This window comes from Bos indicus x Bos taurus, chromosome 10 (genome assembly GCF_003369695.1).
Source record: "Bos indicus x Bos taurus breed Angus x Brahman F1 hybrid chromosome 10, Bos_hybrid_MaternalHap_v2.0, whole genome shotgun sequence".
NCBI lineage: Eukaryota > Metazoa > Chordata > Mammalia > Artiodactyla > Bovidae > Bos > Bos indicus x Bos taurus.
The window spans coordinates 101,161,760-101,179,713 of NC_040085.1; the positions used below are offsets into that span (position 1 = coordinate 101,161,760).

General features: G+C 45.1%; 1 protein-coding gene across 4 annotated transcripts in view; it reads right to left on the reverse strand.

The window, feature by feature from the left end:
• FOXN3 (forkhead box N3) overlaps positions 1-15,165 on the reverse strand; it is a 461,393-nt gene extending 446,228 nt beyond the window's left edge. For 2 of the 4 annotated variants that reach the window (XM_027552700.1, XM_027552693.1), the window contains exon 1: positions 15,089-15,141. The gene's annotated coding sequence lies outside the window, so the exon portion shown is untranslated. Of the gene's footprint in view, positions 1-14,853; positions 15,030-15,088 lie in introns of those variants that run through there. The other 2 variants (XM_027552694.1, XM_027552696.1) reach the window with 2 other exon arrangements.
• Between the last annotated feature and the right edge of the window lie 2,789 nt (positions 15,166-17,954).

The window sequence follows — 17,954 nt, forward strand, 5'->3', positions numbered from 1 at the left end:
AAGAACACTGCAGTAGGTTGCCATTTCCTTCTCCAATGCATGAAAGTGAAAAGTGAAAGTGAAGTCGCTCAGTCGTGTCCGACTCTTTGCGACCCCATGGACTGTAGCCCACCAGGCTCCTCCGCCCATGGGATTTTCCAGGCGAGAGTACTGGAGTGGGTTGCCATTGCCTTTTCCGTGTTAGGAGATAATATTTTGAAAATAATTATTGTGCTTTTCCTCTACTGTTTTTTGCACATATGATTTTCACCCTGGTAGCCCAGATGCATTCATATGTTTCAGGGACTATTTGGATTATTAAATAAGGGATATAAAGAGAAAGAATGGAAGTTCCTTTTCTGGCAGTATGTCAGAATAAATACCTCTCAAATCCTATGAGAACAACCAAAAATGCTGGACAAAATACTTATTGAAAAATACTCTGAAATGTATTTATAATCTGACAGGAAAATGAGGCACACTCACAGCATAAAATTTTATCAACTTTCCCATTAAAGGCTTTAACAAACTGGGAGAATTGAGCTTCTGTTTTTATGTCAGCAAGGCATAGGGAAGAGCAAGTACACTTGCTGGCTCTGACAAACTCAGAGCCCACCAACGATAGGGCTCCAGAAGCCTACCAGAATTGCCTGTCTCAAAATCAGTGCTGAGTAGACACGAGAAAGTTTTACTAAAAATTTGTAACTACAGACAATCCTCATATGGGCTTTGAGTATGAATTGTCTGTGTGGCTGGTCCCCAAACCTCCATCTGAGAATTTTTAAGTCCTTGCTTTACAAATTGGTGATAATCCCAGGCATTCAGGAGAAACAACTGCAAAATCTAGCGAAACTCACCTTCAGTTCACACCTCAAATAATTCCCACTAGTAAAGTCTCAAAAAATAATAATAGTAAAGCTCAGTTCAGTTCAGTCGCTCAGTTGTGTCCTACTCTTTTCGACCCCATGAATTGCAGCACGCCAGGCCTCCCTGTCCATCACCAACTCCCGGAGTTCACTCAAACTCACATCCATCAAGTCGGTGATGCCATCCAGCCATCTCATCCTCTGTTGTCCCCATCTCCTCCTGCCCCTAATCCCTCCCAGCATCAGGACCTTTCCAGTGAGTCAACTCTTCGCATGAGGTGGCCAAAGTATTGGAGTTTCAGCTTTAGCATCATTCCTTCCAATGAACACCCAGGACTGATCTTCTTTAGAATGGACTGGTTGGATCTCCTTGCAGTCCAAGGGACTCTCAAGCGTCTTCTCCAATACCACAGTTCAAAAGCATCAATTCTTTGGCGCTCAGCTTTCTTCACAGTCCAACTCTCACATCCATACATGACCACTGGAAAAACCATAGCCTTCACTAGACGGACCTTTGTTGGCAAAGTAATGTCTCTGCTTTTGAATATGCTATCTAGGTTGGTCATAACTTCCCTTCCAAGGAGTTAGCGTCTTTTAATTTCATGGCTGCAGTCACCATCTGCAGTGATTTTGGAGCCCAAAAAATAAAATCTGACACTGCTTCCACTGTTTCCCCATCTATTTCCCATGAAGTGATGGGAACAGATGCCATGATCTTTGTTTGCTGAATGTTGAGCTTGAAACCAATTTTTTCACTCTCCTCTTTCACTTTCCTCAAGAGGCTTTTTAGTTCCTCTTCACATTCTGCCATGAGGGTGGTGTCATCTGCATATCTGAGGTGATTGATACTTCCCTTGGCAATCTTGATTCCAGCTTGTGCTTCTTCCAGCCCAGCATTTCTCATGATGAACTCTGCATAGAAGTTAAATAAGGCGGGTGACAATATACAGCCTTGACGTACTCCTTTTCCTATCTGGAACCAGTCTGTTGTTCCATGTCCAGTTCTAACTGTTGCTTCCTGATCTGCAATACGTTTCTCAAGAGGCAGGTCAAGTGGTCTGGTATTCCCATGTCTTTCAGAATTTTCCACCGTTTATTGTGATCCACACAGTCAAAGGCTTTGGCATAGTCAATACAGCAGAAATAGATGTTTTTCTGGACCTCTCTTGCTTTTTCCATGATCCAGTGGATGTTGGCAATTTGATCTCTTGTTCCTCTGCCTTTTCTAAAACCAACTTGAACATCTGGAAGTTCACGGTTCATGTACTGCTGAAGCCTGGCTTGGAGAATTTTGAGCATTACTTTACTAGCGTGTGAGATGAGTGCAATTGTGCAGTAGTTTGAGCACTCTTTGGCATTGCCTTTCTTTGGGATTGGAATGAAAACTGACCTTAAGGGTACACAGAGACAAATGAACTTACCTACAAAACAGAAACAGAACCATATTCAATATTCTGTAATAAACCAGAATGGAAAAGAACATAAAATAAAAGAGAGTGTGTGTGTGTGTGTGTGTGTGTGTGTGTGTGTGTAACTGAATCACTTTGCTGTACGGCAGTAATTGACACAACACTGTAAATCAAATCAACTTCAATTAAAAAATCAAATTAAAAAAATAAAGTCACAGTAAAATAAAACAAAGTAAAATAAAAATCACAAATAGACACGTGTGTAAGAAAAAAGCATCATGAACAACTAACAGAAATGACATAGTAGAATTGAACCTACAGACGTCAAATTTTAAAATGATCATAATATTGTACACCAACTCTATTTCAGGTTTTCAAAGGTCTAAAAGTTATCAGACACACAATGTAAAATTAAAAATATAATAGAAGGAAAAAGTATATAAACTGTGAGCAAGATTAGCCAGATGAGATAGAGAAAATGAAAAAGACTGAAAAAATTGTCAACTGTAGCACATAAAAATATAGACACAGAAATGTGGAGAGAGAGGCAGAGCAGAGAGGAGACAGCAGAAGTCTCACATACGCCTCATCTAAAGTCCAAAAACAGAAAAAAGTGCACAACAGGGACAGCACTCTGAGAATCTTCTAGAACTGATGAAAGAACTCAGTCCACAAATTCACAAAAGAAACAAAAATCCTAAGCAAAATAACCAGACTTTTACAAAATAATTTACTTTATTCATTTATTTTGGGCCGTGTCTTTTCTCTGGTTGCGGCGCCCAGGCTTCCCATTGCGGTGGCTTCTTTTTGTGGCCGAGCACGGGCCTCGGGGTTACAGGTTTCAGGATCTGGGGCTCTAGAGCACAGGCCCAGCAGCTGCAGCGCACAAGCTCATTTACTCCACGGTATGTGGGATCCCCCTGGCTCATGGATCGAACCTGTGTCTCTTGCATTGGCAGGTGGATTCTGTACCACTGAGCCACCAGGGAAGCCCTAAGCAGAATTTTGTACCTAACAAAAATATATTTTAGACCTAGAAAAACTATACTTTAAGGGGGGAAAAAAAAGGGAAAGAATTAGAATTTTCCAACATACAATAGGCAAAATAGGTCTCCTTCAACCGATGCTCACCTAATGAGACCTGTGAAGAGAGTGACGGCAGGGAGGGAGAGCACACGCCGGGGAAGGAATTACAAGCACAGAAAGCAGTAAACATGTGGGTAAATCTGAACAAGCATTTATACTTTAAAATAATAGCATCTAACCTACAAGGCGGAGAAGGCAATGGCACCCCACTCCAGTACTCTTGCCTGGAAAATCCCACGGACGGAGGAGCCTGGTAGGCTGCAGTCCATGGGGTCGAGAAGAGTCGGACACGACTGAGCGACTTCACTTTATCTTTTCACTTTCATGCATTGGAGAAGGAAATGGTAACCCACTCCAGTGTTCTTGCCTGGAGAATCCCAGGGATGGGGAAGCCTGGTGGGCTGCCGTCTATGGGGTCACACAGAGTCGGACAGGACTGAAGTGACATAGCATAGCACAGCATAACCTACAAGGCTAAAATAAAAACACAGAACTAAAACAATGGGCGAAAAATGGGACCCAAGCTAGCAGGGGAGGGGGTGAGGGGTGGTAATGACTGGAATTAGATGATCTAAAGTCCCTGCATTGTTTAGGAGGAAAGGAAAGATAGTGATTCCCTTCAAGCTCTTAATATAGTACACATGCTGAAATTTCCAGAGAACCACTAGAAGAATAATAACAGAGTGGAAAACTTCCAAACTACTGTAGCGTAACATATGAAACAAGGGGAAAAGTCAACTCAATAGAAGAAAGGAAGAGACATGTGAAGAGTTGGGACAAATTGAAAGAATGAAATAACATGAAGGAATACATTGAAATAAATCTGAAATTGCAACAAATATAAATGGATTACATATTTCATGTAAAAGATATTATAGACTCCACAAAAAGATCCAGCATTATGTCATTTATAAAAGATGCATTTAAATCACAGGATCTGGGGCTTCCCTGGTGGCTCAGAGGTAAGGGATCTGCCTGCCACTGCAGGAGACACTGGAAGACCCCACATGCCTCAGGGCGACTAAGCCCTTGCACCACAACAACTGAGCCTGTGCTGTAGAGTCCGGGAACCACAACTGCGGAACCACCTATGCAACGCAGACACTGACGCTTCACCCTGTACAGCCAGTGCTCCACAGGACAGGCCACCACCGCGAGAGGCCCACACAGGGCAACTAGAGCGCAGCCCCCCCCACCCCGCTGCAACCGCAGCAAAGCCCCCCAGCAACCAAGAGCCAGCACAGCCAAAAACAAGCAAACAAATGAAATTATCTAAAAACATAGTATAGGATGTAGAGAATTTGAGAAAACAAAGAGCAGAAACCTAGTAGGAAAAACCAACAATGAAGAAGCTGATTGTGTCCCACTGTGGTCTAGAATTGTCGCACAGATGCCAGACAAAACACACTTTAAGATAAAAAGTGCTGTGAGAATCGGCTCAGATGGTAAAGTGTCCGTCTACAATGCGGGACACCTGGGTTTGATCCCTGGGTTGGGAAGATTCCCTGGAGAAGGAAATGGCAACCCACTCCAGTACTCTTGCCTAGAAAATCCCATGGACGGAGGAGCCTGGTGCAGGCTACTGCCCATGGGGTCGCAAAGAGTTGGACATAACTGAGCGACTTTATTTTTTTTTTCATAATAATAATTAAAATTCAAATCTCCAAGAAGGCACAAGAATTCTAAATGTGTATATACCAGATAGTGTAACTTCAAAATATATCAAGAAAAAAATTATAATCTATCATCTTAGTAAGAGATTATTTAACTTATATGCAGAGTACATCATGAGAAACAGTGGGCTGGAAGAAGCACAAGCTGGAATCAAGATTGCCAAGGGAAATATCAATCACCTCACATATGCAGATGACACCACCCTTATGGCAGAAAGTGAAGAGGAACTCAAAAGCCTCTTGATGAAAGTGAAAGTGGAGAGTGGAAAAGTTGGCTTCAAGCTCAACATTCAGCAAACAAAGATCATGGCATCTGGTCCCATCACTTCATGGGAAATAGATGGGGAAACAGTGGAAACAGTGTCAGACTTTATTTTTTGGGGCTCCAAAATCACTGCAGATGGTGACTGCAGCCATGAAATTAAAAGACGCTTACTCCTTGGAAGGAAAGTTATGACCAACCTAGATAGCATATTCAAAAGCAGAGACATTACTTTGCCAACAAAGGTCCATCTCGTCAAGGCTATGGTTTTTCCAGTGGTCATGTATGGATGTGAGAGTTGGACTGTGAAGAAAGCTAAGCGCCGAAGAATTGATGCTTTTGAAGTGTGGTGTTGGAGAAGACTCTTGAGAGTCCCTTGGACTGCAAGGAGATCCAACCTGTCCATTCTGAAGGAGATCAGCCCTTGGATTTCTTTGGAAGGAATGATGCTAAAGCTGAAACTTCAGTACTTTGGCCATCTCATGTGAAGAGTTGACCCACTGGAAAAGACCCTGATGCTGGGAGGGATTGAGGGCAGGAGGAGAAGGGGACGACAGAGGATGAGATGCCTGGATGGCATCACTGACTCGCTGGATGTTAGTCTAAGTGAACTCCGGGAGTTGGTGATGGACAGGGAGGCCTGGGGTGCTAGGATTCATGGGGTTGCAAGGAGTCAGACACGACTGAGCAACTGAACTGAACTGAACTGAACACACTTCTCTCAGTCAAAAAAAAAAAAGTAGATCAAACTAGGATAGTGGTCATCTTGCAAAAGATGATGGCTCAGGGTCATGAGGGGACTTCTTGGGTGAAGCTAACATTCTATTATTTTAATATAGGTGCTGGTTACGTAGGTGTGCTCACTTCAAAAACCATCTGTCTACAAATGTAACCACAGACAAATACACAGACACCATATGTTTACATATATATAAATATACATGTCTATACTATATATCCATATATATTACAAATGGTGTGCATTTGTGTGTGTACATGCATGATGTTTCCATTTATATGAAAGCACGCACAACTAAACTATATGCAGTTTCACAACAAAAAAGTGTGTGGCAACATTATAAAGAAAAACAAGGATACAAACCAGAAACAATACACTTCACATCTACTTACATCCAAGCAGAAAGAATTTTGGCATTCTTAGCTACAAGGGAGTCTTAGAAACGTGGTAGTTAAGGAACGTATGCGGGAAGCTAGTAGACTTTGCCACAGGCAGAAATTCCACAGCCTTGAAAGTCAGGGACGGGATCTTCACCCTTTACAGGAGTCTGGAGGACCCAGCTCAGAGAACCGACCTGACGGCAGTGGGAGATGCTGCCTTCACCCACAAGGGACAGCGAAGTCCCTCATCTTTCTGCCTGGATGGTGGAAGGATGGGATGGTGGAGGGGGAGTGAAAGAAGAGCCCACCCTTTCCTGAGTCCAGTTAATGATGGCAAAGAGAAAGGAGACAGGAAGGCAGTGCAGGGGTTTGCTGCTTGGGGGATTCTACCTCTTGATAGAGCAGGCACCTCTGAGGAGAGGGATGTCCATGTGCCCACAGCCCTCCAGCATCTGAAGCCTTAGACAGAGGACGGAGAAGAAGCCCAGCTCCCCTCTTTGGAGCAGTTTAGGGACAGAGGTCTTCAGCAGGACGGAAGAAGGGAAGGAGTCAGGAGGGACAGAACCCCCAGGTTTCCGGCCATATTCTCAGAGGGAGGCACCGAAACTCAAGATGAGGAGGTGACCACGAGGAGGATTTCAAAGACAGCAGCAAGGAACCCTGGCGACAAATGAGATACACGGCCCACAAGACAAGCGGTTGTTCTGGGCTCCCCTGAGCAGGGTAGCCAGGGATGCGGGCAGGGTTTAGGGCGGGAGGAATGGACCACTCCCCACTGGTGGCCCACCTCCCACTTCTTCCTGGGGTCGTCGCCCAGATAAACTACCCACACCGGAATCCTCCTGGCAGGAACAACTTCGAAACTAAAACAACAGGCATTTATACCTGCAGAGAGGAACTCAGGAAGGGTGTCACTTCCGTCTGTCAAGATCAGTTTAGAACATGAACTTCACAAGAGCCACGCTGGGGGATACTTCCAGTTTAAGAAGCCAGTCAGTTAGACAATGGATGCCAGCGACTGCATCCCCTTTACATCCCTATCACGGAGCACAGTCCCCTGCACGCAGCAGTCACTCAGTAACTGTTCATTGAATGAATGGGTGTATGACTCGTTTCCCCAGACTGGTGCATATATATCTTGAGCATGTCCCTAGATCAATTCTTTAAAATGATTTCACATGCGAAATCTGTGATAGCCTGCATGTGAAATATGAATTTGTTACTGACCATTCACCTGAAATCTTCAGGACAATTGGAAAGTGCCAGGCACCTGCATCGTTATTGAAAATGTCCACATGGGTTCCATTTCGAGTTCTAACCGGTCACACACATCCCAGGCCTAGTGGGATGCCCGGTGAAGATTTAACTTGTCTTCTTTCCCTTTGATAGCAGAAGAGCAGAGCTCCTTGCTTAGATGAGGAAATCAGACTAGCCCAGTTTTGCTCGGTCTCTATAAACACATGTGGAGTTTGTACAATTTATACGTAAGGGTGTCCCAAGAAGGAGAGAGCCAACACCCTCTTAATCTGACAATTTAAGCCAGTTTTTTTTTTTTTTCCCATTCTGAAAGAAATAAAGGAGATATCTCCATATTGGCATGTCTGAGTGTGTTACGTAGTTCGTGTGAATTATAAAAGATAGTGAAGGACAGGGGAACCCGGCGTGCTGCAGTCCACAGGGTCGCAAAGAGTCAGACATGACTGAGGGGCTCAGCAACAATAATAAAAGAGAACGTTGTCCAGGAAACCTGTCTTTATGGATGCCCCCACGAGAAATTCTAAATGTAATATTTGGGTAATTCAAGAAAATCATATCCCTGCGTAAGAGCCTTTTGTTTACCAACTAGGTGAATGTGCTCAGGGATGCATGAAGGGAAATTCAAAAGACGAAGACGGATTAAGGAGGATAACCTCTGACAAGGGAGCTAAAAAGTTCCTCTCACCAGTAATGGTCAGAAGATATGGGAACACAGAATGTCAAGAAGTAAAACCCTACTTCTTGCCAAAATCACAACAAATATTACCCCACCGCCACCCCTGCCATTTTCTCCTGGGAGGAGACTCCGTCTCAAGCGTGGACGGAGCTCTCAAGAATCAACCTGGACGAGACACACGGAGCGGTGGTGAGGAAGCCAGTGGCTGGGAAATGCCTGCAACCTGGAGGCAGGGGGCCTGAGGGTGAGAGCGCGTCGGCTACCAGAGGGTTTCGGCCCTGGAAACATAGTGACCTAGGCTTCTTCATCTGTAAAGTGGCACAGTAATGCATGTTATCATTATTTCTTAGTAGCAGTAACATTATATTAATACTAGATTATCATAAGAGTCAGTTGGGTCAGCACCTGATAAATGAAAAGCCCTTATCGATTTGAGGTGATTTTTCTGTATTATCCAATACTGCCAAACTTACCATGAGTAACTTATTTCTTTTCCAAGACCATTCTAAATGCTAAATTCAGTCCCATGAAACAATATGACAGTCTTAATTTAGAGCCATTATTTCAAAAGTGAAAGTGTTAACTAGTCATTAAATGGTAACTGTTTTCATTTTAAAGGCTGCAAAAATGTTAAGTTTGCCAAGTTAGAACATTTCAGAGTTTAAAGAGATATATGAGGTTACCTAAAATGTAACCTTGTATAATATACTAAAAATTACCTCTTCAAGTAGGATTCGCTACTGTCTGAATTTTAAGATGCTTGGGAAAGATTGAAGGCAGGAGGAGAAGGTGACGACAGAGGATGAGATGGTCGGATGGCATCACCGACTCAATGGACATGAGTCTGGGTAAATTCCAGGAGTTGGTGATGGACAGGGAGGCTGGCGTGCTGCAGTCCATGGGGTCGCAGAGAGTCCGACACGACTGAGCAACTGAACTGAACTGATTTTAAGATAAAGTGCCATCTGCAGAGGTAACGAACACACACTACCTAATACTTGGAGTCCTCCGTTACCAACTTCATCGAGGTCACGGTGCCTTGGACAGCTTTGAGTTCCAAAACAAAGTCCTCAGGAACACTGGAGAGTAAATGCTCACTGGAGGAGAATCGCTGGCCTGCTACTATGAACACATCCTGCACGGCTCTGTTGGTGTTCTATGACGGGGCACACTCCTTCTTCTTTGAAATGCAGGTGGGAGGAGGGATAAGATAGCTTTCCACAGCCCAAACGTGAAAACCTTCATTCAGCTCAATTCAACAAACGAAAGTTAAACACAATCATTTTATCTGCTACCACAGCCAACTATTTTGTGCCTATATCAGCTTCATCTTTCTAAGGAAAATATCTTCTTTAAAAAAGAAAAAGCTTCAGCACAAATTGTTGGAAGATCTGTGGCTTCCCAGAATATTGATGACTTTGATCACCACCTCCAACCCCACGCGGGTAACAGAAGCATAGTGGAACTAACAGGAGCCTGCAGACGGGAGGGGCTTCCCTGGCGGCTCAGACAGTCAAGAAGCCACCTGCAAGGCGGGAGACCCGGGTTGGATCCCTGGGTTGGGAAGATCCCCTGGAGAAGGGAATGGCTAACCATGCCGTATTCTTGCCTGGAGAATCACATGGACAGAGGAGCCTGGCGGGCTGCAGTCCATGGGGTCGCAAAGAGTCGGACAGGAGGCTATGCCTTCTACTTCTGTAAACTCCCCAGCTGCGCAGCCCCCAAGAAACAACGCAGGGAGGTCTGCTGGGGCCCTAGGAAGCACATGCTACCTCACTTGGCCGGCGGACTCCTCCTCCCTTCCGTCACCACGCACATGCGCAGCACGGAGTTGTCAAAATTCGTGGAAGGGGAGGGGATCCCTCCGCCCGCCACCCCTAGAAACCTTAGTATTTATGGCCTCCGGGATGTAAAAAGGGGGACCCAACACTGCCATTTCAGTAAATCTCATAACAGAAGAGACAATCCGAGAATATTTGATGATATTCAAATATCATCCGCGTGTTATCATTTTCCTCAACACTCAAAACACCACTGTGACTGCCAAGCAGTTTACATAGCTTGGCAAACCTTCATTTCATGAATGACACTTAATATGAAATCATCTTCACTGACAAACAGAGGAACAGTGATACAGCAGATCCTGGGGTGGCACCAGAATCAATCCACCGTCCAGACGATGAGAATCCACTCGTCTCAAACACCTCCACGCCGCTCCCGTAACTTCTAGGAAAGGAGGCCCTTTACAAACCTCCTCTGCCCTCCTCTCATCGCACACACAAGCAGGGCTCTTTCGAAGCCGGTCCAGCCTGGCTCCGCACAGAACGGCTTAGCGGAGCCGCTGTCTGCACTCCTGTTTACTCCCCTGAGCACAGGCGCCCTCTGCGACTGTAAGGGCAGAAGTCACTTCTCTCTTCATCTCAGAAGTTCCAGGACTCTGCAGGCAATTCCCCCGGGCCTTCCTTAAAGAAGACTTGGGGCACTTTAAAAGCAGTGGTTTCCCAACAGCTCACAGGGGTCCCAGGCTCCCAGGGCACAGCCCAGGAGAAGACCGTGGGCTCCTGGCGCTGGGTTCCTGCCAAAGCATTTCTCTTTTTATTCCACTCACATATTAGGGTCTTGCATAAGATTCCATTTGGTGCTAAATATAAAACCAAAGTGATGTCTTAAAAAATGTGTGAAAACCATTGCAACAGGCGGTCCCCTCCCTGAGGCTCTCTTAACACCCTCCCGGCCGTCCCCTGTGAATGGAGGTTCATGTACTTCTTTTCCTCTAAAGAACCTCGCCGTTTCCTCTTCCAAACTTCGAAACATGAATTGAAAGGACTAAACGTATTTATTTATAATATTCAAAAATTAATCCAGAGGTTTGCACAACAAATCCTTTCAAGGTGATGATTTGTCTTCCTCATATAGACTCTAGCCTGGCTTTGACTACACCCCCGCCTCAAATTCCAACTCTCCCGTAAACCGTCAGCAACAGAGGCACACCTGACATTTAATCTTTATGGATTTTACTGTTACAAGCCAAGAGAGGAATGAGCTGCCTCTTTCCCTTCACCTCTCCACAAAACTGGCATTTGATTGGTATTCTGGGCTACTTATTAGAAATTTGGCATACTCATCAAAAAAACGCCAACTTCAGTCAGTGTCTATACATCTGACAACTGAAAATGAACTGGGATTTTATTGAACATCTTGTTAACGTGTGTTGGTCAAATAAGTTGTACATAGCGGTATAATGATCAATTTTTCTAATCTCAAAGCCAAAAATAAATGAACAGAAATGCCAAAGACCTGAAGTAATTTAATTGTACTCCTCAACAGTCCATTTAAAAATGAACTGTTCTGAGCAAACTACTTCACAGACAATGGCGCATGAAGGCAGATTCTTGAAACTAACAAATCCCATTCATTTCCTTCAGTTTGTAAAAACAAGCAACTGACAAGTTTCCTGCCAATGAACATAGTTGAAGATAAGAAAGCTCCTTACAGGAAATCCTTTGCTAAAGAGAACAGTTATGCCATTAAGGCATAACTTTTTCACCAAATCTCAATCAGTTAAACATCTGACCACATGGGATCATGAATACGTGCTAAATCACCCCCAATGATGCTGTATTGCTTCTAATATCTATATTTCCTATGACACAGATGCAGGGTAGTAAGTAAATATTACAGTACATTTAGAATTCTTTCCACCTCCTCTCTCTGCTCCCCCTCTATGCAATTAGTTGATGAAAACAAGGGAAATTTTCTGCTTGTTTTTTTTTTTAAAGATCAAAGTGTTAGTTAATTGAGATTAAAATTGACCATTTTCAATTAAGATTAAGCCATACAAAGCTATAAATCATCATGACTGTAAGAAGGATATTTCTAAATGAATATCAAGCACTTCAAAATTTAAAGACCACATGGACAAGATTAGAAAAAAATGTAAGAAGTGTACTGGCTTTATATTTACAAGCTTCAATGTCATCCCCCAAAGTCACAATTCAGCCTCCTTGGCTAATGTCTCACTTAGCAAAGTGAAAGGGGGAGAGCCCCAAACATTTCCCCTTTCTTTCCTCTACTCACTAAAACCACCACCGAGACACTGACCGTATTCCCAACCCTGAGCTGGGGAGCCTCTCGATTATCCTAAAAACTACAGCACTCTTCTCTAGCCACAGAAAAGGAAAGTTTTTCTAAGTTAACGGAATAATAATAATTGGAGTTTTGAAAGAGCTCTAATTCTGTGTAGGTGTGTCCTTCCCCTGCTCGGTTACTGAGAGCACCCTTGCTTATCCTCGCCAAAGCACCAGATTCGCCAACCATCCTGCACGGGGAGCCTTAGAGCAAAGCTCCAAAATGCCACAGTTCTTTACATTCTGTTGCTACAGTTCAAGTTTGAAGTCTCTTGCAAACAGAAACTCTTCATTATACTGTCCCCACGTGACTCTTCCGCCCCAGGTAACAGCCTAGTCTTTACAGCTCCACAAACAGCAGACACACGAATCAGTTTGCTCCCACAATTAAGTGATCAAATACACGCTTCTCGGCCTTCCCTGGCGCAACTCCGAGGTAACAAAATGCAAAGTACCGTGCTTTCAGCCCTTTTCCTCACATCTTTTCAATAAAAACACAGTTATGAAATCCAGGAGACTGCGTTTTTGGTTGTTGTTGTAAAATGACCTTGATTTGACAGGCACAGTCTCAGGTTTCAACAGATGCTGTGGGAAAGCTTACAGAAGCCAGCATGTTCTCCAGGCATCTGTGATGACATGCAGGCTTTTTTTTTTTTTAAGTGGTGGTTCTGGTAGTGTATGTGTGTTGGGGGGTGGGGGGAAGTTACTCCTTTCAGTTTCCATGACAACCATGTCTCTACTCATCGGTTATTAGATACCATCCACTTCCTGTGTCTAAATTTTTAAGCCAATCAGAAAAGTGTTTATACATTTAACAACTTCTGGGACGGTCTTTCTGTAATTAGGGTGTTTCAAGCCTCAAATGGAGTTGTCCCCCGGCCTTATGTTTCTCCTCTTACATAGAACATTTCACCTTTACCAACTCACATTCTTTTAAGGTGAGGGATGCCCTTTTTCTTGAATCTGAAAAGCATTCTCCTCAAACCAGATGTCACAATTTCTTGAGTGCACAATGATTTTGATTGTTGGCTCTTCATGCACTGCCTTTTTCTTTCACTGTTACAGACTACAATTTAGAAATTTAGTGCATGATACATGCACAAGACACTTATATTATCAAAGCAAAGATACAGTTAAGCACCCCTCCACTGATGGTAATATTTAACTCTTCAGATCCGAAAAACGGTCAGGAAAAATTATTCTGAGTTGAATAACTTTGCATTCTACAACTCCCAAGCAGAAATCACCGAGATCGTATTGTAAAGCGATATGTCTACAAATGCAAGCTAGTAGCTGACGTCTGCAAAGAAATTTGTCACCAAAATGGCCTACTTTATCTGAATAGAAGCAACAGCAAAAAACTAAATACCAAGGTGTCTCAACCCAAGTGCACCCGAGTTAAAAATCAACCTTGCAGAAATCTGGGCCCGAGAAGGCTACTCTGAAATTACAGCATGATTTTCAAAGACGGTTTGGGTGACTGTTTCTCTAAGTCTCCATCTAACTGACCAATCCGTGTGAGAGCAGAGTGGGCTGGAGTCATCTGTGCAGTCTTCCGAGCTCTGCGCTCTCCCCTCTCTCAGGCAGAGCAGGCGATCAATGAAAAACAGGGAACAAAAGGAATATAACAGGATGTCTTCCTTAGCGGAGGAAAATGAGTCCCTTTTTCCTCAATGAGCCAGTCCCACCCAGCCCAGGACAGCTCCCCAAGGGAGCTCCCAGCAGACCAGACCTTGGGGCTGAAGCACATTTCACATTTGCAATCCTGTGTCCCAACTGCTGGCAAATGTGTCACCTTTAAGCATATCCTATGACAGAGGACTCCCCGAACCCAACCAATTGAAACTAATAAATTAAATAAATTAATAATCCCACCATGAAAAGCTGCCGAGAAAGACCGCGTTTTCCCTTCCCCAAATGTCAATCGGGCAGTATAAACAAAGCATGAAAAATAGTCTCTCCAGCCTCCCCAGCCAGGAATCATGGTTTTTCTCCGCCAAACAAGGCTTCTCCAAAAAGAGAAATATTCTTACTGCCTTCAAAGGAAACTCTCGTCTGTAGATGTCATATCAGGATAACCAGTTACAGTATTTGAAAAGAGGTTTAAACTGCCCCCACGTTTGACACTCTGTTTATAATTGATAGCAAAACAGTTGCGACAGCAATGCTGCAAACGCCGCCAGACAAACTCCACATTTAACACGTTAGTTCCTTGAAAATAAAAGTAATGTCTTGGGGAGCCCACAAAAGTAAAGACTCAGAAAGTAATTAACGGAATTACTGCAATTATTTGACCATTTTAATAAATTATCCATTTGTCTGCTGGGGTTTTTTTATTTTTTATTTTTAAAGTGACTATCCACACATTCCTGAGAAACTTTTTTTTTTAATGAACTTACTTTTGAGACAGAACTAATGAAAAATAAGCAACTCGCCGTCCCCCGGATCTCTCCCATGTGAAGTGCAGGCTATAAATCCATCCGAAACCAGCTGGGGACACGGGGGCGGGCACCTTAGAAGGAGCCCCGGGCGCCCCCAAAATGCAGCCGAGCCCGAACGGCGAGGGCGCCCCGCGACAATGCCGAAGCAGAGCAGGGGCTGCGGGGGCGGGAGAGGGGGCCCCCCGGTCGTTACCTGCGATCGGCCGCGCGCCCCGGGCTCCTCGCGGCCGCATCGGGGGGCCGCGGCGGCGCTGGACTCGCGGGGGCCCCGCCGCCGGGCCGCGCCGTCTCCGGGCCGAGCTGCCGCCGATCGCGGCCGGAACCCGGCTCCAGCCCGGCGCCCGCCCGGGTCGGCGGCTCCACGGGTGCGGGCCCGCCGGGTCCTAGCGCGCGCCGCCCGCCTGCAGCCGCACGTCCGTCCCCGCGCAGGCCGAGCCGCGGCCGCGGCAGGTGCGGGCGAGCCGGGCGGATCCCCGCCCGGGACGCCGAGAGGAAAACAGGGGCGCCCGCGGAATGCGCGGGAGGCGGGTGTTCGCATCTGCAGCCCCCGCCTCAGGCACTGGGGGGTCCCGGGTTCCCGCAGTTTCGCCTGCTGCACTTGAGACAGTCTACATTCAGAGTGTGAGAGACCCTACGGGATCAGAAGTGACAGGTTTCAAAAATATAACGCCCCCCCCCTAAATTTTTTTTTAAGATCGAAAATGGTGTGCTTAAGTTTTAAACAGTTTTCCAGCGATTTTTCCCCCCAACACGTCCTTCTGCATTTTGCTCTTACTTTATCATGTGCTGTTTTAAATAACAAAGGCCCATATGGCTAAACACGTAGTCATTTGATTTTCAAAAGACCTCAAAAATTGCATCAGAATACGCACTCATGTATCTCCTAAGAAATCAACGAGCAAGAATTAATGGTGGCATATGGTGTGCTTCGTGGAGGAAACTTAATTACAAATTAAAACAAATGCAAAAATTCACAAATTCACTAAACTGAAAGTAAGTGATGACCCTAGATGTATACACAAATCAGTTTATGTGCAATTAGGAGAAATGTAAGTTCCAGATTCCTCTAACTGCAGAAAGTCTGTTGACAGGAAGAGATTTCCCTCATTTGCTCCCAAAAGGGCCTTCAGCACCCGCTCAGCACAGGCGTTTCCTGGGGCCCACCTGGAAGGCAGCTTTTAAACTTGCAAATACTCATCTAAGAGGACATTTCTATTAGCTCGCAATTCAAAATAAAAGTGCTTCAGTTTGAAAAGCCTGTTTAAAAGTCTTCAAGACTGGGAGCTTTCTTTCCGTCTTTGACATCACCAAGTTTGAAGGTCACAGTTCTGCAAAGCTGCTAGTAACAATGCTACCGTGGTTTGACACCAAAAGGAAAAGCAAATATGTGTTTTCTGAGTTTCTATTTTAGGACCTCAAAAAGTCCCTTCGAAAATTACTCTTGCCCTCCTCCTTCCCAATTATAGCTAAATAAATGTAATGGAAGATTTTTAGCATTAATTAAACATCAAAGGCACCTTTTCTGCTGCCTGATGTCCACGCAAAGAAATAGCTGTACTATGTCACACTTGTCCATCTTCAAAGTCCTCCCGCAGACATCTCATGTAGTCCTTACTCCGCTTCTGTGATAGAACAGACACTATAATCCCTGGTTTTCAAACAAGGAAGTGGAGGTCCTAAAGAATACAGTGACTTGTCCAAAATCACACAGCTGGTCCTTAGAGCAGCTGAGATCCTCAACTAAGATTCCAGCATTTCCAACTGATTCCTGCTTTTTCAAGTGCCCACCTGGCCTCCCAACTGTTTCCCTACAAACACGATGGAAAATGAGGCATCCGAAACACAGGTTCCTGTAGTCACAATTTCTTACCTGTTGCAGAGCAGCGCTCTACCAGAATGGAACTAAGAAGCTAGTTGCAAAGGTTTTCATCTCTGCTAAACAAGGAAGCTGACTGGTCAGATTTCTGTCCTGTGGTGGACTAGGGCACCCTGGCAGACTGAAAGCTCGGAGCGCTGGGGCTAAGCAATGCCCCTGTCACCCGCTGGCCTTTTCACACTTATCAGAGGCTGGCTCCACGTGACACGTGGAGGAGGGAGGTTTCCTCAGTCCCAGCACTGAAAGTACACAGGACCTCTGGAACCTCAGAAGTTTCCGATTGCAGGTGGCCTGTTGGAGAGAGTCTGGCCATCCTGTCCGGGCCGGTGACAAGTGGGGCGTGACTCCTCAGCCCTCCTGCGCCCCTGGGAAAGTCACCAGTCAGTTCTGTCTGTGGCACTCCACTTCCTCCTCCCCTCCACCAAAAGGAAATGTAACTTCTCTCATGATGGGTCCCAAACCACCTAAATACCAGCCAGGTGAGGGCAGGGTTCTTAAAAAACGATTCTTTCCTTTTCTTACGCAGCCCATAAGGAGGCGGCTAGGCGTGGCTGAGTCCTTGGAAGACGTGGACTTGGAAGGATTAATGCAAAACTTACTCTGTGAGTTCGTCACAACTGGTCTAGGGACTTCCCCAGCAGTTAAGTGGTTAAGATTTTGCCTTCCAGTGCCGGGGGTGTGGGTTCCCCTGGTTGGGGAACTAAGATCCCATATACCTCGCAGCCAAAAACCCTGAGTATAAAAAACATAAGCAGTACTGCTACAAATTCAATAAAGACTTAAACAATTTTTTTTAATTAAAAAAAAAAACGATCTCATTATAGTCACACCATCCACTGCGGCCTTCAAATGTTACAAATGCTAGGCCGAAAGTCATCTTAGCACCAATAGGAGGGGATCAGAAACTGGAAAGGAAAGCTAGTGGCGAGCAGTCCCTCAAAGCCAGAGCGCACCGGAAGATGGGCTGGTCAGGAGAAACACGTCACATGTCGAAAACCTGTCAGCAAGGCACTGTTCTAGGCTCTGAGTATACAAAATAAAGAATGCATCATACAGAGCCCTCAGACAAGCACAGTCGCAGGGCGGTGGTATAAGTGCTGCAGGAAAACCGTGTTACAGGTGATCTCGGACAGCCTGGGACTGCGGCAGCGTGGAGCAGCGCTCGGGCTCCCAGCCAGAGATT